The sequence below is a fragment of the Chiloscyllium plagiosum genome, unplaced genomic scaffold (genome assembly GCF_037043375.1).
Source record: "Chiloscyllium plagiosum isolate Xiang-an unplaced genomic scaffold, Cpla_swu_hap1 HiC_scaffold_24, whole genome shotgun sequence".
Lineage (NCBI taxonomy): Eukaryota > Metazoa > Chordata > Chondrichthyes > Orectolobiformes > Hemiscylliidae > Chiloscyllium > Chiloscyllium plagiosum.
Window position 1 is genome coordinate 44,822,477 of NW_028270162.1, and position 26,164 is coordinate 44,848,640.

Below are 26,164 nucleotides of genomic sequence, written 5' to 3' on the forward strand. Positions count from 1 at the left end.
TTCCACACTGTAGGATTTCTGTGATTCTATGATTTGAAGGATAAGGCATAGACTGTTATCCGCATGATCCTATGTGTGTAGTTACGTCACAGTCGTCTCTGGGGTCTTGGGAGACATAGATTGCTCAAGAAATACAATATTGAGAAGTGCAGTTACTCTTTCAGCAGACTAATCTAGTTTCACAATAAACCCACCACAAAGATGCTTCTCAAACAGGAGACAAGAGATGGAAAACATGTTCATTGCAGGATTTCCTGTAACTGATACTAAACACAAACAGAAACAGCTCTCCAAGCCACACACTATTCAAAGAAGAACAGCTATCCAACCTAGGCAAGTAACATCTGAGATGTGACCCTATGCAGTTATCCAAAATCACATGATTTGCAAGATTTTCTTTAAAAAAAGAAGTTTCAATCTGCAAATGCCTCTCTGATATTTTTGATAAACGTTTCCAAGTATCCACATAGAACTTGAAATTGATCTACTTTTCCACAATCCTTTAAAAACTTAACTTTTCAAAAGAAATATTAACTGTGAAGTATCTTTATAAGAATGTCCGTAGTACTGGTAGTTGTGGTCTTTATGCCTGTGAGACAAAACCTTGACCTATTTTGGATCAGTAATGCTTGATCAAAGGACTTGACTAACAGAGTCCTTGTCCATGAACTGCAAGATCCAGTATAAGAGCTGTACTTAATGAGGAGCTGCGAAGGTGGCAGAAAAGTGACCCAGCAATGGAAGTATTCTTTCAAATGGGGAGCAATTGTATCAGGAAAGCCAGCAGCAGGAAGTGATGAAGAGGGAGGGCAGCTGGAGCTGTCAAAAGGACTCTCTTTGGAAAGAAGAGTATGTTTTGCAGAAGGAGATCTCAGAGGAAGCAGGGGCTCCCAGATTTGAACTATGTTACTGGGAGCCAATGTCTGCTGGCTTGAGAAAGATCCAATCCCTGGTGGTTAGAATCCCTTCAAAGAGGCAGAATTACTCAAACAAGGTAAGGCTTGCTAGCAATTTCATTCTTAAAGCCGCACTTTGCTTCTGATGGATATGAAAGTATTGAGGCTTCTGTTCTGCACAATCAAACCTTCAGAAAACAATGTTGCTATTCTGCTACTATCGTCTAAATAGTGTTCTTAAAAACTTAAAAATCTTCAGGGTTGACAAACTAACAGCATGTCATGTTCTTGTCTTAAACCTGAATGTACGGTTAAAATATATTGGACTATTTATTTGAAGCAAATACTATTAAGAGATAATGTTCACTAGGAGCTAAGTATAGCATATCTGACTTTTACTCTTGCTGCTTCAGCTGCTGATGCATCATTGGATTAATATGTTGCATCCTGTAAGCTATGTAACGATAAACTGCTTGTCAAAGATATGTAGCCTTAGAAGTGCATGGACATGACGTCACAGCACACATGACTCATTTTGATTGAAGAACCTCTGGCTGTCAGCAAGAGCCATGCATCCTTACCAACTGACATCTCCTGCTCTGCAGTTAGCAGGAAAGAAAATGTCTTCTCTTGTAAAAATATGGTGCATACAATTTTACGGAGGGGTACACTGATGTGCATTGTGGACCATCCGATGGAGCTACTTTGGGTGTCAAGGGAGGGCGTGGGGACCATGAAGGATTCAGGTCAAACTAGACCTCATTCTGTAGGCAAAGCTGCCGCTGATCCCAGACTTGAGTTGATTATTATGCTGAAAGATGGCACAAGTCTGCAGCATTGTGAAGACTTTGCAGTAAAGATGGGACTTAGTCAGGCTTTTAGTCATCTATTGTAATATCGCCTTCTTTAGGTCAATTATTGTTGGATTAATCTACTGTGAAACACCCTGGGATGTTTTCTTACATTAAAGGCACTATATAAATGCAGCTTGTTGATACTGTATGGTACAGATCCTGATGTGTTGTGATGGTTGGTCCGATGCCACAGTGATATCACGGTTTATTTATCTGGTACAAGGACCTATTCTTCATGTCAGTCATTGGACACATTTAGAACCAGAAAATAAAATACCATCACCTCTCTAAAAGGCAATAATTCAAAGACAAAGGTAATGTTAAGAAACACGAGCAGGAGAAACAAAAAGAGCAAGTATTCAGATAATATCAATGAAATTGAAGAAAGTAAATGTGTCAACTGAAGCGGAAGTCAGACACACAGGCATAAATCAACAAATATATCTTCTTGCTTCAAGAGACCAGTTTTACCAGGTCAGCTTCCCGTAAAAATACTCTCCTGATAAGAATTGAGCTGTGAGCTGAGCCTCAGTTGAATGCATATAGTTTAGTCTGAGACACGGAAATGAAAAATTGAATAATGTCAAAATACACCAGTTATGGTGTGATGTCAAGGTGGCACACATCTCCATGGCTCAAGTAACCAGCTTCCCTGAACATTTCTCTGTGAGGCATGTGCCTTTTAAAGATAAATGCCAATAGCCTGGTGAACGATTTCCTAAACTCTCTCTTGTGGCTCGTTGGCCAGTTTGCTTGCTGACCTGCTTTTGTGTTACAGCAAATGAGTTGAACTTGCGATTATGGTTAAACTGGTAGTTTCTTTTTTTAAACGAGTGGGGGATGTAAAGGAAAAGGAATTTAGCAACGGTTTTGCCATGTTTTCCATCCCAGATTGTGTTGTTTTGGCAACTGGTGTGTGCTTTTGGATAACCTTTAATGTTGCACAATCTGCTCCAGGAGTTTTTCTGAGTCATCAAGTCTGAATATTGATTTTACACAAATTCAGTTCCTGTTGGCATCACCTATAAATGTCTCTTTTTTTTTAAATACTTGGAAGCTCAAGAATATAAATTATAAAAGAATTTTATCATAGCATGTTAATGATAGGTTCCAGTGTGCATAATGAGATTTGGAAGAGAAATCAGATCTAGGGCATACGCCTATTTCTAATTTATAGTTTGAAAGAGGACTGGTAATTATGATACAATTTACAGCTCAGTGTGGGCTATTAAGTTGGCAAAAATGAGGCTAAATCACTTTAATGGTTGCTGACTTTAAGTGGAGTTCTGGTACTTTCCGATGTGTTGGGGTGGGGGAGTGTTGTAGTGATCATCTTAATGAACTAATAATTCAAAGATAATACAAAAGCCTTGCCAAGACCCCCAGCTGGTGCAATGAGTTTAGGTCTGGTTGCCTGGCCTTTAAAAAGGACACAGTGGCCTTGGATTGGCACAGGTTCAGCAGACTGATAGCAAGCTTTAAAAGGGATTAAATTATGAGGATAAATTGCACATATGTCCTGAGGTTAAAAAGCTTGATTGATGTGCTTTAAGTGAGAATAGGCGTGAGTCAAGGTGGAGGTGGTGACCTATTTTCCCTGGGAAGAGTGGGGGCGGAAAGCCGAGCTATTGGTCATAATCTTAACATAATGCAAGAATAATCGCAGATAGATAGGATAGTGAAGAAGGTAGTTGGTATGTTTTCTTTTATTGGTCAGAGTATTGAGTACAGGAGTTGGGAGGTCATGTTGCGGCTGTACAGGACATTGGTTAGGCCACTGTTGGAATATTGTGTGCAGTTCTGGTCTCCTTCCTATTGGAGAGATGTTGTGAAACTTGAAAGGGTTCAGAAAAGAATTACAAGGATGTTGCCAGGGTTGGAGGATCTGAGCTACAGGGAGAGGCTGAACAGGCTGGGGCTGTTTTCCCTGGAGCATTGGAGGCTGAGGGGTGATCTTTTAGAGGTTTACAAAATTATGAGGGGCATGGATAGGATAAATAGACAAAGTCTTTTCCCTGGGGTGGGGGAGTCCAGAACGAGAGGGCATAGGTTTGGGGTGAGAGGGGAAAGATATAAAAGAGACCTAAGGGCCAACTTTTGCACACAGCAGGTGGTATGTGTATGGAATGAGCTGCCAGAGGAAGTGGTGGAGGCTGGTACAATTGCAACATTTAAGAGGCATTTGGATGGGTATATGAATAGGAAAGGTTTGGAGGGATATGGACCAGCTGCTGGCAGGTGGGACTAGATTGGGTTGGGTAATCTGGTCGGCATAGATAGGTTGGATCAAAAGGTCTGTTTCCATGCTATACATATCTGTGACTCTATGACTCTATGACTTCCTGTGGCAGCTCATTCCATACACGTTCCACCCTCTATGTGAAAGAAAACTGCCCCTTAGGTCCCTTTTATATCTTTCCCCTCTCACCCTAAATCTATGTCCTCTAATTCTGGACTCCCCCACCCCAGGAAAAGACCTTGTCTATTTATCCTATCCATGCCCCTCATGATTTTATAAACCTTTATAAGGTCACCCCTCAGCCTCTGATGCTCCAAGAAAAACAGCCCCAGCCTATTCAGCCTCTCCCTACAGCTCAAACCCTCCAACTCTGGCAACATTCTTGTAAATCTTTTCTGAACCCTTACAAGTTTCACAACTCCTTCCGACAGGAGGGGACCAGAATTTCATGCGATATTCCAAAAGTGGCCTAACCAATGTCCTGTACAGCCGCAACATGACCTCCCAACTACTCTACTCAATACTCTGACCAATAAAGGAAAGCATACCAAACACCTTCTTCACTATCCTACCTACCTGTGACTCCGCTTTCAAGGAGTTATGAACCTGCACTTCAAGGATTCTTTGTTAAGTAACACTCCCTAGGACCTTACCATCGTTTAAATCAGAGGCAGCCTGCTAATAGACAAAGTAAGCTTTGTCGTGACGTGAAAGTGTCCCAACTCCCCAAAATAATTCCCCATTTGGAACAATTTGACTCCATGTATTTGGGCCCACACAACACGTACTGGATTGTCAATGAAACTTCCAGAATGTGCAAGACAGAAGCAACAGCCAGTGACTAAAACAACTGGCTCAGAGCCATTTATTGATAGCTTTGCATGTTTTAGCGTGATGTATTTTCCTTCTGGGAGGCATGATTGACTATTTGACCCAGCAGAAGGTGACTGCTTGGCACCAGTCAGCTAGTTATTAATTGTATAGGGCCTAAAAACAAACTACTCTGTCTGAAAACTCCATTTGTCAAGAGCGGTGACAGCAATTTATCTCACAGGGTGTTGAGGACATGGGAAAAGACACCTGCTGCTTATGAAAAGAGGAGTGTGAAGTTCAAGCAGAATTTCATGAGAATAGATATTATTTACATAACTTGTTGCACTCTCCACCCCTTATCTACACAATCCTAGCTTGCCTACAGCTATAAGAACTCTTACTGCATCATGCACAAAGCCGGATGTGGTAAGGATGGAATCAGGCCTTATTCACCTTCATGCTCTAATGGAGTTTAATCAGAATAATTGTTTTGGAGTCTCTAGGCAATTAAAAATTAATTTTCTGTACACTGCTGCAAGAAACCATTTGAGGGTTTTGTAAAAATTGTGCATTGTTTTCATTTTCTTTTAAGTCTTTTTTATATTTACTCTAAAAATACCGAAATTGGAGAAAATAGAGGTCTGGTTAAAGGTTGAAGGTGTACAAAGATGTCAGTAAAACCCCAAGGTTGTGTGCAAACAGCGTTGTCATGTAAAATTATAATTTTCCTCATGATATCAAAGGAATCATTGCGACCAGAATTCCACGCTTTTTCCTTTCATATGACAGACTGGACATCCATTTCCAAAACTTGTCACTGCCCCTGTGGAAGTTTCTCTTCTGTGAGCAAAGGCAGAGTTTTCATTTGGGATGTGTTCTGAGGCACAAGGATTCACATGTCCTGAGCCATTTTCCTGGAGACTGTATTTGGTAATGCTTGGGCAACTTGTACACACACAGTTCATCAATAATTTCAGGAAATTACTATCCTATTAAGACCTATTGTAATCAGATATCATGAGGCCTAGTTAGTAACTAGGCTAACTGTCTGAAGACAGCCTCCTGTTTTGGCAGAATTTGGACTCAGCTCTCTGGGTAGGTGTTTGCAAAAATATCTAAATATGCTCCGGGTATAAAGAGGGCCAGGTATTATTAAAGTGCCTTCACCTTTTGCTCCGGAAATATGCTTCAGCCTCAGTAAATATTCTTTCTGCTCTGCACAATACTTTTGTTTTGCTTTCAGGCTCCACTGAGGCTAGAGATTGTATTCAGTATCTGTTTTGACCATTGAAAAGTGAAAAATATACAAGCACTGCAGACTAACTCCCCCTAAACCTTGTTTTTCTCCACTTAATCTCTCTGAAGTTCATCTGCTCACGTTTATGTGAAGCCCTTGGTGTGTCATAGTGTCCTCTTACCCACCATACAGGGGGCCCAAGCCTGGGATGTGGCACAGCACAATGGATCTTTGCACCTTAACCTCACAATATCCATCCAATAGTTCACCTGCACAACATTAGTCAAGCGCCGTCCTTTGTATAACTTCACGAAAGGAATTAACTGCCCAAAGAAGTCCGAGATGTAGGTACAGATGCAGACAAAAAAACTAAGGAATCCAAGGTAGACAGGCAGGAGGCTGGAAGAACACAGCAGGCCAAGCAGCATCAGGAGGTGGAGAAGTTCAATGCTTTGGGTGTAACCCTTCTTCAGGATTGGGGTGGGTGTAAGGGGAGCTGCAGACCAGGAAGTATAGTTACACCACTTAGAAGACACTTAGACAGGTGCACGAATAGGAAATGTTTAGAGATGTTACAATACATCGTTGAACCCTTCTACTAATTAAACCAAACATACAGAAAGCTCACCTCTGAAAATGTGTTGCTGGAAAAGCGCAGCAGGTCAGGCAGCATCCAAGGAACAGGAGAATCGACGTTTCGGACATAAGCCTTCTTCAGGAATGAGGAAAGTGTGTCCAGCAGGCTAAGATAAAAGGTAGGGAGGAGGGACTTGGGGGAGGGGCTTTGGAAATGCGATAGGTGGAGGGAGGTCAAGGTGAGGGTGATAGGCCGGAGTGGGGTGGGGGCGGAGAGGTCAGGAAGGTGATTGCAGGTTAGGAAGGCGGTGCTGAGTTCGAGGGATTTGACTGAGACAAGGTGGGGGGAGGGGAAATGAGGAAACTGGAGAAGTCTGAGTTCATCCCTTGTGGTTGGAGGGTTCCCAGGCAGAAGATGAGGCGCTCTTCCTCCAACCGTCGTGTTGCCATGGTCTGGCGATGGAGGAGTCCAAGGACCTGCATGTCCTTGGTGGAGTGGGAGGGGGAGTTAAAGTGTTGGGCTACGGGGTGATTGGGTTGGTTGGTCCGGGTGTGCTCACCTTGCCTTGTAATCTGTTAAAGTATGAGTAACAGAGAAATACCCAAATTCCACTATTTAACAAAATTATCAATTTTATTCTTTAATGCTAAACGTTAATATTAAATGACAACTATTTACAACTCTAAGCCTCCTTTCTCTTAAAGATTTGTTATCTACCTCCTACTCTATAAACTATACTGATCCAATAAAGGCCCTTTTAAATTTACAGCAACTTAATTTTCAAAACCAGACAGTGGCTGTAGCCTCTGGTGTCGATCCTCTGTTTGTAGATCTCCCTGGGTCGCCTTCGGTCTTCTGTTACAAAGATGTTATATGTGAAAAAGGTACCTTTGACAGAGAGTGGGGTAAATAGCAATCTTTCAGTGGCAGTTGGTGCTCTTTCTGGCTACCCGTCCAAAATGCCTGCTTTTTCCATGCCCCAAACATCAGATAGTCTCATTGATTCAATGTTGTCAAAACAGTAAAATTCAAATTCAATTGGGTTTTAGCGTCTTGGGGCATAATTTAGACTGATTGGTTAAATTCAAACTGCTGTGAAAACAGCTCTTCATCAGGCCTGAAATATAGACTCTCCTGCTCCTCGGATGCTGCCTGACTGGCTGTGCTTTTCCAGCACCATACTCTTTGTGAATGATTATATAGAGCTGGAATTGGAACCGAGGGGCAGGATAGGTAGTCACTGAGGGGAGTTTGATAAGATACGGTGAGAGAACTCAGTAGGCCTCACAGAGAAAAACTTCCAAAAACAAACTCGACAAACATCCCACTGAACAAAAGTAAATTAAAATTCTGCCCCAACCACCCTATCAATGTCAAGCAAGTAATGGTTTTAATTCCAAAACTGTATATGGATTGTTTCCTCCCAGGAAGATAAAGAGAGGTCCCAATTTATGTTTTTTTTTAATTTGACAGAAGTTTTGGGAGATGTGCCATGTCATAACCAAATGGCATTGCAGGTTTGAGAAGTTCAATGGCCTACTCCCATTATTTTAAACTGAGGTTGGTTAGAAAATGCACCTCTTTCCCCCAGCCTGTTGTTGAGATAAACTACAGCAATCAGTTCAAAAGCAAGTTAGACTTTAAAATTAGGATTATTAAAAAGTGTATAAGTAGTGAATAGGAGAGTTGGGCTGGTTGAGGTGGCTGATATGGGGAATAACACTGGCACTAACTTAACAAAGCCATTGGCCAATCATGATACTCGAGCATTCCTTAATCTCAGAAAGACAGATTATTAATATTTGCTTTCTAAACTCCAAATTCTTAATTGTCAAGCAAGAATGATCAGAAACATTTCCTTGAATTATTTCATTGTTGTAGATAATAATTCTGCAGTTTCACTAAACAAACTCCATTTAATTAAAGCATTTGTCATTCTTGACTCAGAGTGATACGGCACAAAAACAGACCCTGCAGTCCAACTCATCCATGCTGACCAGCTTTCTCAAAGTAGTCTCATTTGCTTGCCTTAGTTTCAGATTCACTGTATTAACATTGAGCCATGAAGATACAGTAAAAATCAAGCAGAGAACCTGCTGGTTGCTTATTCTAACCTTAATGGAAGGTTGTAGTCAAGATGGCTTATATATTAGATCCTGTCTGAGGACAAGGCTGCACTGAACTCTTACATGCAATGGGAATCAGTCACGCACTTTCAAACAGTTATTGCGGGGTGGGGTGGGTTGGGAGAAGGGTTATGCTGTCCTCTTGACTTCTGTGCACCATTACGTATGTGGGTGGGATTGGGGGACACTGTGTCCCGTGATGACTTCAGCCAAGTACAGTCCAGCTAGTGGTGCTGGAGGGTCAGAATTGGTGAACCCTTCTGCGACTGGGGCTCCCTCGGCATTTCAGTTTCGGCAAGCTGGTGAGGTGGCAAGGCTAGTGTTGAGGGCCCTTAGCAGACAGGGCGACAGCTTTCAATAGGTTCCACATGGTAGAATAATTAAATCACATGGGATTCAGGGTGAGCTTGCCAATTGGATACAAAATTGGCTCGACTGTAGGAGACAGAGGGTGGTGGTGGTGCAGGGTTGTTTCTTGGACTTGATCAGCAGTATTCCACAGGGATCTGTACTGGGTCACTTTTGTTTGTGATTTATGTACATGATCTGGATGAGAATATAGGACGCATGGTTAGTAAGTTTGTGGATGATACCAAAATTGAAGGTGTATTGGACAGTGAAGAAGATTATCTTAGGTTACGAAGAGATCTTGATCAATTGGGTCAATGGTTTGAGGAATAGTATTTGGAGTTTAACTTTGATAAGTGTGAGGAATTGCATTTTGGTAAAACATTCAAGGGCAGGACCTATACAACTAATGGTAGGACCACTTGGTAGTGTTATCAAACAGAGAGATGTAGGGGTTCGGGTACATAATTCTTTGAAAGTTGCAACACAAGGTGGTTAAGAAACTTTTAACACACTTGCCTTCATTGCTCAGACCATTGAGTATAAGAGTTGGGATGTCATGGTGAGGTTGCAGATGACTTGGTGAGGCCTCTCCTGGAATACTGTGCCCAGTTCTGGTCACCCTACTGTAGGAAGAATATTCTTAAACTGGGGACGGTTCAGAAAAGAAAAGATTTTGCCGGGAATGGTGGGTTGGAGTTATAAAAAATCAGCTGGATAGGCTGGGGCCTTTTTCATTGGAGTGTAGAAGGTTGAGGGGTGACCATACAGAGGTTTATAAAATCATGTGAGGCATAGATAAGGTGAATAGCAAGGGTCTTTTTCCTGGTGTGGGGCAGTTCAAATCTAGGAATCATATCTTTACGGTGAGAGGAGAAAATTTCAAAAAGGAGGTGAGGGGCAACTTTTCATACAGAGAGTATGGAGTGAACTGCCAGAGGAGGTGGTGGATGCAGGGACAGTTACAACATTTAAGAGACATTTGGATAAATATATGAATCAGAAAGGTTTGCAGACAAATGGGACTAGTTTACTTTGGGAACGTGGTCGGCATGGACTAGTTGGACCGAAGGGTCTGTTTCCATGTTGTATGACTCTATGACTATGACTGTGATAATAATAATGCGGTTTTGGTTTCTCTATTTTTTTTTTCTCTTTGAGATAAATCCTTCCTTAAAATACTGTCTTGCCAGTATAAAATGCAGACTATCAATCTTTAAAATCTCCTCAATGAACATAAAAACATTAAAGAGGGAGAGCAAAGCAATTAAAAATGAGCTGGAAAGATTTAAAAATTGACAAGGAAGAAATGGTGCAGACTGTCGGTACTTAAAGTGGACAAGAACTGGGATCAGATGAGATATGTCCAAGGACGTTAAAGCAGCTGCGAATGGAAATTTTATTGACACTGGCCATTATCTTTCAGCCTTCTCTAGACTCAGGGAAGATGCCAGAGGATTGAAGATTTGTTAACATTCTGCACTTGTTCAATAAAATGGTTGTAAAGATAAACCCAGCAGCTACAGACCAGTTTAACTTCAGTGATGTGGAAACTTCCAGAAAGGGTTATTCAGAAAAGAATAACTCGTCACATTGATAAAGGTTGGCCGAAGAGCAGCCTGGATTTCTATAATGGAAGTTATGTTTCACTAATGTGCTGGAGAGTTTTGAAGAGGTAACAGAAGGATCAAAGAGGATAATGCTGTAATGTGGTGAACACAGACTTCCAAAAGGTTTTTTGACAAAGAGCCATACTCCAACCTTGAGAGAAAAATTACATTTCATGGAATTAAAAAGAAACAGGAGCAAGATGGATACGAAATAGTCTGATTAATAGGAAATGTACATGTTTCAGGCTGGAGGAAGCATTGTAGTGGAGGTCCCCATAGTTTCAGTATTTGGACTCTGCTTTTCCTGATCTATATTAATGATCTAGAGGTGGATGCGTAGGGGACAATTTCAACGTTTTCGGATGACTGAGAGCACTGTAAACTGACTAGGATAGTGTAGAAATCCAAACGGATATGGACATGTTGGTGGAATGGGCAGGTAGATGGCAGGTGAAGTTCAGTACAGGTTAGTGTGAGGTGATATATTTTGGTAGGAAGAAATGAACAAAAAGAAAACAAAACAAAGGGTACAATTCTTAAGATGGTGCAGGTGCAGAGTAAATTAGGTGTAACTGTACACAGATTATTGAAAGTGGCAGGACAGGTGGAGAGAGCAGTAAATAAAGCAGACTGTATCCTGTGCTTTATTAATGGAGGCATGGAATATAGGAGCAAGGAAGCTATGCTATGCTCCACATTGTTTGACTTGCACTCTGCAGTCCTCACTTTCTCCTAGTTGCTGAACGTTGTTTGACCTCAGCTAGAATACTGTATACAATTCAGGGCACTATGCCATAGAAAGGATGTGAACACATTATAGAGAATGCAAAACCATTTTATGAAAATGGTTTCAAGCATGAGATACCTCAGTCAAAAGGGTAAATTGGATTGATTTGGACTGTTCTCCTTAGAGAGAGAGAGCAGCGAACAGGAGATCTGATAGAAGTGTTTAAAAGTGTTGAAGTCTGGACAGTAGATAGGGAGAAACCATGTAATGAGTAATGACATTGGTAAAGACAGGCAAATCTTTACCCATACTAGGTCATAACATCCATTTGAAGAGCAGTAGTAGACATGATGGACCAAGATACCTCTGTCTGCACCGTAACATTTCTGTGATTGTGATACTTTAAAATGGCCACCAAAGTCATCTGACCTTAAAGTAGGCAAATTAACAGGAAAATAGAAATGAATTTCTAAAGGCTGTGTTTTAGTCCCAAAGCGACTATCCAAGGAGTAATTACTGAATGTTAAAATTTGATATCTGGAATGTGAAGCACAAAACAACATCTCAAATATCTCTGTATGGAGGCAAGATAATTTGACTACAGGTACTGCTGGAACAAAGATTTATATATGAACCAGAACAGGAATTGTTATCGAAACTCAGAATATTCAGAGAAATGAACAGAACTTTATTTTATTTAAATGTGAAACTAGTTGTACAAACAGGATGATTTAAAACCTTTCATCAATAGCAAAGGATAGCCGAACAATGGACCATTGAAACTCTTTGTACAAATTGATTATCCCCAGTGTAAGCCAACAAACTGGTTTTCATCCATCAAAACCTATCAGAGTCTCAGGAAGGCATTAAACACCACAAATTGTTGGGCATTGATACAATGGCTCTCACAGACAAATACTGTACCTCCAAAGAGCATCTTGGAAATACACACAGGAATCAACTTTTCAAAGGAAGGTTTCAAGTATATTTTGGCAAGTAATTAAACAGAAGTTGCTGTCACCCTTCTCTTTTTCTGAATAATTTGGCGCCTGGTTCCCAGACAAACAACCACAGAGAAAAATATTCAAAAATCTATGAATTTTCAATGTTAGCTTGTCGAGACTGACTGTACCCATGAAACCAACAAATCGACATTGGCCTCAGGTTCCAACCAATCAACCTCAAAGTGAACAAAAGGACGATGAAAAGAATATTTATTTATCTTGCTGTATATTGGACACTATTTCCCTCTAACGTTGGGTGTGTGTGTGTATGTGTGTGTGTATCTGTGCATGCACGACCAGAAGACCACAGGAAGCTGTACTCTTCATGTGGCGTTATATTATTTGCCTTGCTTTAACAGTCAAGAAATTTGGTGCTTCCTTTGATTGAATGATTTCGAGTTGCTGGTGTTGGACTGGGCTGTACAAAGTTAAAATTACACAACACCAGGTTATAGTCCAACAGGTTTATTTGGAAGCACTAGCTTTCGGAGCACTGCTCCTTCATCAGGAAGGATAATTGCTCCAAAAGTTATGGCTTCCAAATAAACCTGTTGGACTATAACCTGGTGTGTGATTTTTAACCTTTGATTTAAGAAAACCTAGTTGATTGACTCCTTATTTCTCATAATAGTTAACTATGTTTTTAATTGGAGAGAGGTATAGCTCCATGGAAAAATAACTTTAAAAATTGTTGTGACAACCAAGGAGGAGCCACTTTTTAACCCTTTCTCTCCTGAAGCTACATATCAGTTTGATAAAAAGTCACTGGACTGGAATTGTTTGTTTTCTTGCATTATGCAGCAACAGAGACAGAAATCAGAGGCCCCAATGCTGCTCTCAACCTCTGACCCTGACCCAGGCACAGCAGGTCCGCTGTACCCCAGTTAACCTGATTTACAGACCTGTCCTGTCCAGTAAGACAGGTCTTTAAACTTGAGGAGGGTCTGAAGTGGTATTTCTGGCCCTGTTTGTGGCTTCAAGGTCTGATGTGTAGGGAAAAGGAACAAGATTCCTCAGAAAAAGTGGGGAAACTCACTCTCCACTTCTCTCTGGAGTCAAATCAAGCCACATTCATACAGGTTTAGCCCAAACCACTTCATACCAATGCCAAAACGTGCAGTGTGAAAGCATCCTTGAACTCTGCATGAGATTGATTTAGCTCAGGGAATGTGGCACCTGCATAGCGTGAGTTCAGGTTCAAATACTTGATATTTCTCTCAGTGAAGTACACAGCATGCAGTGAGGTATCCACGTAGATAGAGATGAATCCTCTCAACCTCAGATACATTGAATTCTGCTTCACTGCAGGGTACTTAGAACTCTTAAACTGCTGGCATTGCTCCAAGGTTCTGCCCTTGAAGCTGGCCTATTATTAAGATTGTAGGTAGCGTATACTCTTAACAATACTGCTACTGAAAGGTTGACCTTCGCAACTTTTATGCGGGTTTGTCAAGAATCATGGGTTTGTCAAGACAACAGGAATTAAACATTAATATTCTGGGCACTGTTTGAAGCAGTCTGAGGTGAAATGCAGCCAGATTTTTAAAAGTAATTCAAGAACTGTTTTATTCTCATTTTTTGAACCTTTTCATTGATTAGTTACAGGTTAAATGGTAAAATCCCAGAGGACCATAGGGCTCCTCTCTCATTAGAGAGAGATAATTGGTGGTGGTTAACCTGAGGGTCACCATATCTCAGGTAAGGGATAAGGTTCCATTGGAAACGTTAGAAAGTGTTGTTCGATTGTGTAGGGCAGCTGAAAATGCAATGAAATCTCCCGAATTGTATCCCGGCAGAGTTGGCAACTCTAAACAGAAGTGCTCAAGTTTAAAATAAGAATGCTATCTTGCTTCAGCCCTCTTAATATTCTCTTTAACTTTTACTGCTTCAATTATCAATATTTTGAACTCCGCTTTGTGTTCTAGGTTTTTTAAAGAGTAAGGTGTAAGAGATTTTACTTTAAAATGCATAACATACGCGACAGTTCTGCCTTCTCTCAATATCTGCACTTTATTTTTCCCTGAGGGCACACCCAGGCTTAACCAATCAAACACATTAGGGAATACACTCTCCCACCTACCTAACCTGTACCCCTCCACTGACACACTCATTCGAATGGTGGAACTGGTCCTCATTCTCAACAACTTCCCCTTTGAATCCTCCCACTTCCTTCAGACCAAAGGGATAGCCGTGGGCACCCATATGGGCCCCAGCTTTGCCTGCCTCTTTGTAGGATATGTGGAACAGTCCATCTTCTGCAGCTACACCACCTTTCTTCTGCTACTTCGATAACTGTATTCCCCACCTTTTCCCCACCTTTTCTTCTGCTACTTCGATAACTGTATTGGCGCCACCTCATTCTCCCATGAGGAGGTTAAACAGTTCATCAATACAGTGGATGTAAAAATGCTATCACTTATTGCCAATTCCTCTGCCTCCACTGTATCTGCTCCCAGGAGGATCAATTTCACTCCAGGACATCCCAGATGGCCTCTTACTTGAAGGATTGCAATTTCCCCTCCCGCATGATTAACAATGCACTCCAGCGTATCTCCTCCAAGTCCCGCACCTCCACCCTTGAACCCCACACCGCCAACCGCAACAAGGATAGAGCCGTCCTGATCCTCACCTTCCACCCCACTAATATCCGGATACAGCGCATTATCCTCCACCATTTCTGCCACCTACAGTCAGACCCCACCACCAGAAGAGGAACCTCAATTATCTGAATATCAATCATCCGAAGTTTGGATTATCTGAAGAAGATCTCAAGGTCCCGTAAGAGGTGTTACTAACACTGGTGCAACAAATGTGTCTTTTGATTACAATGATTAAAAGTGAATTTGGCTCACTGAAATTCTGCCGAGAACAGTCCTGGACATCAATGAGAGCCCAGGCACCATCTCCAAATGACTGACTGTCCTCCCTCCCTACTTCTGCAAATGAATATTCTCAAGTAAAGGCCCCAGATAATCTCTCCAACATTGTCCTCTACAGAGCATCGTGTGTGTGTGTGTGTGTGTGTGTGTGTGTGTGTGTGTGTGTGTGTGTGTGTGTGTGTGTGTGTGTGTGTGTGTGTGTGTGTGTGTGTGTGTGTGTGTGTGTGTGTGTGTGTGTGTGTGTGTGTGTGTGTGTGTGTGTCTGGCTGCTTCACTGCATCCGCTGGCTGGAAACCGGCTGAAAGCACAGAGCGGGGTGGGGGAGGGGTTGAGGGTGTGGGGCGGTGGTGCAGGGTGTGGTTTGGGGGGGGAGGGGGGGAGTTGTGTGGTGTGCTGCTCCATAGTCTCCTGAACGGGGAGCAGACTCAGCAAATGCTCGCTCTGTCAATCCCATTGAAGTGAAGCAGCGGTGGGGAGCGGCCTCAGCAATGCTGCAGGTCCCTTACACACAAGTGTGTGTCTGCTCAGAAACAAACCCTGAGACAGAGAGAGGGAGCAAGGCAGGCAGAGCGAGGAAACAGGAAACTTCAGAAAACTCCGAGTGCCAGAGGGGAGGCATTGAATCGGTTATCAGAATAATCAAATCCGAACGACATACTGCCTGCCCATCTCGTTTGGGATAATTGAGGTTCCTCTGTATTTCCTCCCCCCCACTCTTTTCAGCATTCCGCAGAGACCATTCCTTCTGTGACTCCCTCGTTAGTTCCAGGCCCCCCCCCTCCCCCACACCAAGCATCCTCCCTTGCCATCGCAAAAGGTGTAAAAGCTGCGCCCACACCTCCCCCCCCCCGCCTCCATCCAAGGCTCCAAAGGATCTTTTCACATCCAGCAGAGATTTTCCTGCACATCCATCCACCTCAATCAATGTGTCCGTTGCTCTCGATGTAGTCTCCTCTACATTGGGGAGACAGGATGCCAACTTGCGGAGTGTTTCAGGGAACATCTCTGAGACACAGACACTAAACAACCCCACCGCCCTGTGGCTGGCCACCTCAACTCCCCCTCCCCCTCCCCCAAGGACATACAAGTCCTGGGCCTCCTCCACCACAAAATCCAAGCCACCCAATCACTGGAGGAAGGACCCCTCATCTTCCGCCATGGGACTCTTCAACCACATGGCATCAACGTTGACTTCACAAGTTTCCAAATCCACCTTCCCCCCCCCGCCGAAAACCAGATCCAACCCTCCAACTCGGCACCATCTTCTTGGACTGTCCTATCTGTCCATTTTCCAACCCACCTATCTGCTCCACCCTCCCCACTGACCTATCACCATCACACCCCCACCTTCTCCCCACCCCCACCCTTCTATTAATCTCTCAGCCCCCCTCCCCGTCCCCACATTCCTGATGAAGGGTTTATGCCCAAAACATCAATTCTCCTGCTCCTCGGATGCTGCCTGGCCCGCTGGACAGACCCTAGGGGCTTTCTTTTGCTATTGTTTTTTTCATAAGTTCTCAATGTTTCTCAAGTTCAGATGTCAGATGTGCTAGACTTGCTGTGCTAATCCAGCAATTTCTGTTTGTGTTTCTAATTTCCTGCATCCACAGATCTTTGTTTTTGACTTGTTCAAGTGTCATTGGGATCGGGGAGCAGAAATCAGCCTGGGTTACTGTTCTCTGCCTTCTGCTGAGGATGTGGGTATTGGGTGAAAACTGGGGCTTGATTCCTCCATACAAATCAAGCAGCTCGAGAAGACCAACTGTGGAGATTCAAGAAGGAAAGAAAACAACACCACATGACAGGGAGGGTCGGAAAAACAGCTCCATCATATACACAACCGGTGGACTGATTGATGACATGTTCAGGTGAGGCAATGAGAGAATTATTGACGTGCTTACCAGGCCAACATAGGGAGGATAAAACACACAGCAAGAACATGCAAGAGGATAACGCCCATAAAGACAGAACGTTAAAGGCCATTCCACCTCTGAATAGTAACATTGTCCACAGATGGAGAAACACAGCAGTTCAGTTCTGAGGAAGGTCACTAGACTCTGCTTTCTCAGCCCTGCATAGAAGTCTCAAAAAGAATCCTAATACTTCATATATAGAATCATAGAGATGTACAGCACGGAAACAGACCCTTCGGTTGAACTCGTCCATGCCGACCAGATATCCTAACTAAATCTATTAACTCATTTGCCAGCACTTGGGTCCATATCCCTTTATACTCTTCCTATTCATATAGTCATCCAGTTGCCTTTTAAATGTTGTAATTGTACCAGCCTCCACCACCTCCTCTGGCAGCTCATTCCACACACCCACCACCCTCTGTGTAGAAATGTTGCCCCTTACATCCCTTTTATATCTTTCCACTCTCACCCTAAACCTATGCCCCAGTGAAAATACCTTATCTATTTACTCTATGTCCCTTTGATTTTATAAACCTCTATAAGGTCACCCCTCAGCCTCCGACACACCAAAGAAAACAGCCCCAACCTATTCAGCCTCTCCTTATAGTTCAAATCCTCCAACCCTGGCAACATCCTTGTAAACATAACAGAAATAAACCAATTGTATATAAACTGATCATATAAGAGTTAATGTTTTATGGTTGACAGGTTAGAATAGCAGAACATAAAGTGTGGGGAGATCTATTTATTTTACTTGAGGACCTGTCATTTCCCCACTGCTCCCAGAGAAATCTGCAACCCAGACACCAGTACCCAAGACAATGTCTCTGAAATACATTATTCATATACCAGAGATACTGTCATTATTTCAGATTGTAATCACATTCTCTTTCCTGTGAGTAAACCTGCCACACAGACCTTGCACGTGACTATTTCAGGGATCCAGCCCTCAGCTCAAGGTAATACAGCTATGACAATGTTTTTATTGCAACCCTATTTTGGAAAATGTTTCAAGTCTCAAGTGTCTCCTGCTCCTTGTCCAGGAGGGAGTATTACATTTCTTTGCAAATAGAATAAGACTGGAATTGTGGGTCATGAACTCAAACGAACTTCTGTCCAGCACAGCCCTGCAACAAATCAAACTCTGCCTCAGATTTTTTTTCCCCCCCCCCCGCTTCTGTAAAAGGTGTGTGAAAACTAGGTGACACTGAGAACAGATGTCTCCTCAGTTTTAATCTGGTGGCTGCTATGAATATAGGAGGTCCTGAAGGATCACTGAGCAAGCAAAGCCTTATCCCAGGGGCTGATCTCTCACTGTCTACAGGCCTGTACGTGACTGGCCAAAACCCAAGGGTCCCATCCATTCACTCCTCCATCAGCAATTCGTGAACAGCTGGGATCCCTCCACACCAACATGGCAGAATTGAATAGGATTTTCAGCACAGAGTCAGGTCATTCAGCCCAACTGAGTTGTGTTGTTGCTTATTTTCTACACGAATGTCCACCTCACTTCATCCATCGCTAATCCACCTCTTCTCTCAGATGTATCGATCATTCTGTGCAGCTCATCCACAGTGACCAGACATCCTAAACTACTCCAGTCCCATTTGTTAGTGTTTGGTCCTCATCCTTCTAAACACTTCTAATTCATATACCTATCTAGATGCCTTTTAAATGTTATAATTGTACCAGCCTCCAACACTTCCTCTAGCAGCTCATTCCACACACACACCACCCAGTGTGTGAAAAAAGTTACCCGTTTCTCCCTTTTATATTTTTCCCCTCTCACCCTAAACCTATGCCCTCTAGTTCTGAACTCCCCTACCCTAAGAAAAAGGGTCAGGGTCAGCATCAGCCTCATGCTCAAACTCACAACCCTGGCAACATCCTTGTAAGTCTTTTCTGCACCTTTTCAAGTTTCACAACTTCTTTCCTGTAGCAGGGAGACCAGAACTGAATGCAGTATCCCAAACGTGAAGAAGGGCTCATGCCCGAAACGTCGATTCTCCTGTTCCTTGGATGCTGCCTGACCTGCTGCGCTTTTCCAGCAACACATTTTGGGCTCTGATCTCCAGCATCTGCAGTCCTCACTTTCTCCTCCTAAATAATATGCCATACAGCCACAGCATGACCTTCTAACTCCTATACTCAATGCACTGACCAATAAAGGCAAATGTACTAAACACTTTCCTTACTACCCTATCTACCTGTGACTCCACCTTCAAGAAATTGTGAACCTGCACTCCAAGATCTCTTTGTTCAGCAATACTCCACAGAGGAAGTGAGGTCTGCAGATGCTGGAGATCAGAGCTGAAAAATGTGTTGCTGGAAAAGCGCAGCAGGTCAGGCAGCATCCAAGGAGCAGGAGAATCAACGTTTCGGGCATGAGGAAGGTGTGCCAAGCAGGCTAAGATAAAAGGTAGGGAGGAGGGACTAGGGGGAGGGGCGTTGGGAATGTGAGGACGCGGCTGAAGAGCTTCAGGGCAGAGGAGATGGCACACCTTCCTCATTCCTGAAGAAGGGCTTATGCCAGAAACGTCGATTCTCCTGCTCCTTGGATGCTGCCTGACCTGCTGCGCTTTTCCAGCAATACATTTTTCAGCAATACTCCACAGAACCCATTCCTTAATGTGTATGAGTCCTACCCTGATTTGCCTTACTAAATTGCAACAGCTCACATTTATCTAAATTAAACTCCATCTGCTACTCCCTCCTACACATGTTTATCCCATTTTCCATTAAAAGCATTCAAGCTAATCCCTCAATAACTTTATGTGGTTGCAAATTTAACATTTTAACCACACCCTGAATAAAGTAATCTCTCCCTTGCATTCATTAGCAGTGACCTTGTGTGGATGATCTCGTTTCAGTCTCATTTCCAGTTGAATTATCATCGCTACTGGGTTGACTGTTTGATGGGTCTCACAACATCCAACATTTGTTTCTTCAGATACAACCACTGGGAGTCTGGGGGAAATTTTTAGAGCCTTGATGTGGGTCCAATCACGAATAGGGCCTTCAAGCACAGAGCTCTGTGCAGCCTTTAACACATCCCAGATAAGTGAAACTCACACAACACCAGGTTATAGTCCAATGGGTTTACTTGGAAGCAGGCAGCACGGTCGCTCAGTGGTTAGCACTGCTGCCTTACAACACCAGGGTCCCAGGTTTGATTCCAGCCTTGGGCGACAGTCTGTGTGGAGTTTGCATGTTCTCCCTGTGTCTGTGTGGGTTTCCTCCGGGTGCTCCAGTTTCGTCCCACAGTCCAAAGATGTCCAGGTCAGGTGAATTGGCCATGCTAAATTGTCCATAGTGTTAGGTACATTAGTCAGAGGGAAATGGGTCTGGGTGGGTTACTCTTTACAGGGTAGATGCGGATTTGTTGGGCCGAAGGGCCTGTTTCCATACTGTAGGGAATCGAATCTAATCACTAGCTTTCGGAGCGCTGCTCCTTCATCAGGTGGTTGTCTGAAGGAGCAGCGTTCTGAAAGCTGGTGCTTTAACCTGGTGCTGTGTGATTTTTAACTTTGTACACCCCAGTCCAACACTGGCACCTCTACATCATAACATCTCAGCGAAGTCTGCAGCCAGCGTTCTGAGTAAGATTTTGTGCGATTAATTGCCAGTGCTTTGAGTATTTAGAAACAAGTTACACACCTGTTTTGAATCCTGCAAAGAACTTTAGCATTTAAGTTTTTAAACAGTTAAGCACCAGCAATTGGCTATCTTTTTTTAACAGTTAAATATCAGGTGACAGGAGTTAATTTATTGACTATTGAAAAGACACCACGGGTAATTTGGTGATGGAAAAAAATGTTAAGTTGAAATATAAGAGCACATATAGTCAGAGAGTTGGACAGCAAGAAGCGGACCCTTCAGTCTGACTCATCTATGCTGACCAGATATCCCAAATTAATCTAGTCCCATTTGGCCTGTTTACCTCTAAACCCCTCCTGTTGATATACCCACTCAGATGCCTTTTAATTGTACCAGCAATGTCATAGTGTTGTTATCACTAGACTATTAATCCAATAATAATCTGTCAGATGGTGGAATTTGGATTCAGTCTGGGTGGTATGGTGGCTCAGTGGTTAGCACTGCTATCACGCAGCACCAGAGACCTGAGTTCAATTCCAGCTTTGGATGAATATCTGTGTGGGTGCTCTGTTTCTTCCCACTTCTAATATGAAAGGAAGATAAAAGAATGATAGAGCATTTTTCAGGTGCAGCTGGATGTCCTTGTCTCTGAGCCCCTGGGTTCAAATCCCACCTGCTCCAGAACACCTCTAATTGGGTTGATGAGAAAATATCTATGAAGACGAGATGTTAATTTGCTTTAATCCTTCACCTCTGTTGTTGTTACATTGCCTGGTAGATAATGCCTGGAATTCTTTAATTGCTTAGATGGCAAATGGGCAATTTAGTGGTGAATTGTCGGGGAAAAACATAGATTGAGAGAAGATGGAGGGTCTTGTGGTGCACTGGTAGTGTTCCTAACTCTGAGCCAGGAGGCCTGGGCTCAAGTCTCACCTTCTCCAGAGGTGTGTAATAACAGCTTGGAACAGGTTCAGGCAAAATATCTATGAAGAGGAGACTATCTGAGCCATGAATTAGCTAAAATCAAGGAAGTGGAATCTCACCAATCCTTTTATCTCAGTGCGTGAAACCTCCTGGAAAATTTCAGCATTTTCCCACACTGGTGATGAAACTCTTATTCAAGAAAGTCAAAGCCCATTTTCACCCTGAGGGCAAACATATGGCCACTAATCGGGTGTAGTGCTGAGGCACAAAAATCAGGGAAAGCCCACCTAATGATAAATATAGATTTCCGTCATCTGATTGTTATTTCTGAGAACTTTCATAGACTAAAATAGCTTTGAAAGAGTGTGACAATGCTGTGGCTTTAAGAGGGTATTTTGTGCTCTTTCTTTTAAACAGGGATTGTAAAACAGAGGTGCAAAGCAGTCTGCTAAAACCACTAAAATAAACCGCTTGCAAGGCTTTAGGATTCTTTGTAAAAGTTTGAACAATAGAATCAGCCTGGCTGGGTGTGACTAGCTGTCTCAGACCAACATTTCTAGTTTTTAGGTTTAACTTTAAGGCATTCCTGTTGTTGGCTTGAAGATGTAAAAGCTATCTTTTCCCTCTCTCGATTACAGCTGGAAGCAGGGGAATTCTCTCTGCTGCTGGGTTACCTGTGAAACAAATATATTTGTCTGAATTTGCCTTTTTGCTAAGGGGTGTGTTTATGGGATGTTTCTATATTGGAACAATTAATTAGTATTAGTTACTGTATCTATTATTCTGTTAAGTTTTCCAATTGAGTTGTTATTCAAAGTTCTTCTTTCTTGTGTTGTATTTTAACTACAGTGTTTAACTAAATTGTGCTTTAGTTTGAGTAGTTTGACCATTCAAATTGCATCTTGAACACAGCACATTACATTGCCTCTAAAGAAAGAAAATGTTAGTGTCTAGGCTATCTTCTCAAAATACTTTGAAAGGGTCTGGTCCATAACAAAAGGTAGAAGCATGCATCCAACATGGCGGCATTCATCCAAGATGGCGGCATTCATCCAAGATGGCTGCAGTAGTCATGTGACCACAAATTGAGGCAAACTTCAGAAGACCCATGTAGAATAAACAAACCTAGAATCTACACTCTCATCATCACTTTTCGTCTAAAGACATCTCAACCAGGCACCTGAATCCGTGTCGAGAAATTCGCATCTCCTGTTTAATTCTCACAAATACAGTCAGTTCACATTTTGGGAGATGACTTATCTGCCAATGATCTATCTTGGAAAGAAAGTAGACCTCAACTCTAGAGTACATATTCAATATTATTTCGACAGCTACTTTTCAGCAGCAATTGTAAAAGAAAGAAAAGTGTATTAATAACAACAAAACTTGGAAGTCTTACTCCTTCTTGCCCCACCTGTTTTTCTCATCATCACAGAAGGCAACGCTCAGTCAGAAACAAATTGGGAAAACAACCCTTCACCAAGAATTCAAAGATTTACAGATTCTACTATTGCTGAGGATATAAGTCAACCATTAAACCATGATCTCAGGTGAAGAATCTGATATGTCAAGTACTCTAAGGAATGTTTAATTGTGTAACCCATATTCTCCCTGTGTGTACTAGAAATACTTTTATAAACCTCTTACCAGTGTTTGGGTGGATGTTTGATGCTGCATTTTTTTTTCTCAGATCTATTAATATAATAATTTTTTCTTTCACTCAAGGATTTTGATAGTCGGCTCCTTTGTGTTCGAGTGAAGCACATTTTAATTGAGGGGCGATAGGAGCATGCTAAAAATAAATCCACATGACGGATGGAGAGGAAGTTATAAAGAAGGGAGCCGATGTCTCCATACTCACCTGGTTATAATACTTCTGAGTCAGCTCGTTGACACTGGAGAGTTAAATGTCCTCCCCAATCTGTGTTGCTATCCAGCAAAGCTGTGCCTCAGACAAGCGGCCATTTGTTAAACTCTCAGGGAAGTAGTCCTCAGTCAAGTCTGTGGGGACTGTCTCTCAGGGGGTACTAGCATCGCAAGTCAAAGATATGGTCTGATTCCAGTCCACGGCTTCTACATGGACAGTCAGTTCATTTTAGGCATTCAGAGTTAGGGATCAGTGTCTCTATAGTCGGGCAAGTGGGTCACATTCAATGGTGCAGCTGGTGCCACCACAACGGTGGTTAAACGTCAGTTAGGGAGATGCTTAGAGATCAAATCAGGATCCACTCGCTCATTCAGTTCACTTGCATGACACTATGATCTTTACTATAAATTCTGTGTCTTATGATCCTGCCCACTAGCTACCTGATGACGGAGCAGTGCTTGAAAGCTTGTACTTCCAAATGAACCTGTTGGACTGTAACATAGTGCTGTTTGATTTTTAATTCTTTCCGCCCCCAGTCCAACAAATCATCAGTTGGACTCTCTTTCCAATTCAGTTAGGGGGGGAAGACCATCGTGGTCCATGTGGTTTCCAGGGGTTAGTGCTGTGGTGGGGACACTGGGGAAGTCAATTAGAGTCATAGAGATGTACAGAATGGAAACAGACCCTTTGGTCCAACTCGTCCATGCTGACCAGATATCCCAAACCAATCTAGTCCCACCTGCCAGCATCCGGCTCATATCCCTCCAAACCCTTCCTATGAAGAAGGCATTTGGTATGCTTTCCTTTATTGGTCAGAATATTGAGTACAGGAGTTGGGAAGTCATGTTGCGGCTGTACAGGACATTGGTTAGGCCACTTTTGGAATATTGCGTGCAATTCTGGTCTCCTTCCTATCAGAATGATGTTGTGAAACTTGAAAGGGTTCAGAAAAGATTTACAAGGATGTTGCCTGAGAGGATTTGAGGCCCATGCTGGGATGCAGTGGGGAATAATAATTGAGAGAATATCATATCCCATTTTACCCATGAAATACAATTTAGTAATACCAAACACAGTAATGCACTACTCCACTTCAAAGCCAGAACAGTGGTGATCATCACTGACATTACCCCTCCTGAAATGGTCTATTGTCTATAGAAGAAACACTCTAGAATCAGTCTTGGAAGCATTTGGACATGAACACACAATGTTCATTGGTTAGTCCTAACCTAATGTCGCTATAAGCCAGAGTCTGGTATAGCTATAATTACCATGTACAGCAGTGTTTAGTATTAATGGATAATGGTGTATTAGGAAGCCAGTAATCAGTATGAAATGTTTGTATAGATGACCCTGAATGGGGTTAGTTTTACCTTTTGAGACAGCTGTTTTAATACATTCTTCCTGAAAAGAATGGACAAAAGCATTTTGTGCTTTTGATTTTTCCAGACCATCCACAGGAATGTCGTACTATCCCTCATTTTCTCACTCCCACTTTTAATTCCTAGCCCAGTCAGATCTGCAGATATACATGCTACTGGGCATCCCTTATTCCCAATTCCTCCGCCTCCACTGCATCTGCTCCCAGGAGGACCAATTTCACTGCAGAACATCCCAAAATGGCTTCCTTCTTCAAAGACTGCAATTTCCCCTTCCACATGGTTGATGATGCCCTCCAACACATCTCCTCCACTTCTCACACCTCCGCCCTTGAACTCCACCCCTCCCAACACAACAAGAACAGAACCCCCCTCCAGTCCTCACCTGCCACCCCACCAATCTCCAGATACATCACATCATCCTCCGCCATTTCCGCCACAAACAGACTCCACCACCAGGGATATACTTCCCTCCCCACCCCTATCTGCATTCCGCAGAGAACCTCCCCTTCGTGACTCCCTTGTTAGGTCCACACCTCCCATCAACCCACCCTCCACTCCCGGCACCTTCCCCTGCCACCGCAGGAAGTGCAAAACCTGCGCCCACACCTCCCCCCTCACCTCTGTCCAAGGCCCCAAAGGATCCTTCCACTCCTTCCACATCCAGCAGAGATTTACCTGCACTTCCACACATGTCATCTACTGTGTCCGTTGCTCTCGATGTGGTCTCCTCTACATTGGGGAGACAGGACACCAACTTGTGGACCATTTCAGAGAACATCTCTAAGAACACGCACTATACACCCCCACTCCCCTGTGGCTGAATACTTTAACTCCCTCTCCCACTCAGCCAAGGACATGCAGGTCGTGGGCTTCCTCCATCGCCACACCCGAACCACCTGACGCCTGGAGGAAGAACGTCTCATCTTTCATCTTGGGACCTTGCAACCACATGGGATCAATATGGATTTCAACAGTTTCCTCATTTCCTCTCCCCCAGCTTATCCAAGATCCAACTTTCCAACTTGGCACCGTCCTCATGACCTGTTCTCCCTGTCCATCTTCCTTCCCACCTATCTACTCCACCCTCCTCTCTAATCTATCACCTTCTCCCCCACGTCCATCCATCTATCACACTCCCAGCTACCTTCCCCCCAGCCCCACCTTCCTC

At 43.0% G+C, this 26,164-nt stretch overlaps 1 long non-coding RNA gene across 4 annotated transcripts in view; it reads left to right on the plus strand.

Annotated features, from left to right (window-relative positions):
* The window catches only part of LOC122562757 (uncharacterized), a 29,747-nt gene extending 5,672 nt beyond the window's left edge, over positions 1-24,075 (plus strand). The window contains exons 3-5 of one of the 4 annotated variants that reach the window (XR_015761279.1): positions 16,921-17,178; positions 23,183-23,297; positions 23,473-24,075. This is a non-coding gene — a long non-coding RNA (uncharacterized LOC122562757). The other 3 variants (XR_015761277.1, XR_015761278.1, XR_015761276.1) reach the window with 3 other exon arrangements.
* Positions 24,076-26,164: the final 2,089 nt, after the last annotated feature.